The sequence below is a fragment of the Mandrillus leucophaeus genome, unplaced genomic scaffold (assembly GCF_000951045.1).
Source record: "Mandrillus leucophaeus isolate KB7577 unplaced genomic scaffold, Mleu.le_1.0 Scaffold604, whole genome shotgun sequence".
Taxonomy (NCBI): domain Eukaryota; kingdom Metazoa; phylum Chordata; class Mammalia; order Primates; family Cercopithecidae; genus Mandrillus; species Mandrillus leucophaeus.
The window spans coordinates 139338-139998 of record NW_012106520.1 but is presented as its reverse complement, the minus strand read 5'-3'; positions in this window follow the sequence as shown (position 1 = coordinate 139998).

Here is a 661-nt window from a genome sequence, read left to right as displayed (position 1 = left end):
ATGATAACGTGGAGTCCGTGGAAGCCTGTGGTGACGAAAAATGTTGAACCATAGATACCGTCGGAAATAGTAAAGGATGCTTCGAAGTATTCTGAAGCTTGTAATAGGGTGAAGTAGATGCCTAGTGAGATTGTGATAAGTAGGGCTTGGATTGTTTGTTTTCGGTTGCTATTTATGAGGCCATGGTGGGCTCAGGTAATTGTAACTCCTGATGCGAGTAGTACAGAGGTGTTTAGGAGAGGTACTTCTAGGGGATTTAAGGGGGTGATGCCTGTTGGCGGCCAGTGGCCCCCTAAATAGGGTGTTGGAGCGAGACTCGAGTGATAAAATGCTCAGAAGAAGCCTATGAAGAAGAAGACTTCTGAGGTGATGAATAATGTTATTCCGTATCGAAGGCCTTTTTGGACAGGTGTTGTGTGATGGCCTTGATAGGTGCTTTCTCGTACAATGTCACGTCATCATTGATATAGAGTTAGTGAGTTAGTTAGCAGGCCTAATGCTAATAGAGTAGTGGAATAAAAGTGAAACCATATAATTAATCCGGATGTTATTAGGAGGGCTGATAAGGCTCCTGTTAGTGGTCAGGGGCTGGGTTTAACTATGTGATAGGCATGAAGTTGGTGGGTCATTAGGTGTTGTTATGTAAATAAAGACTAATTAG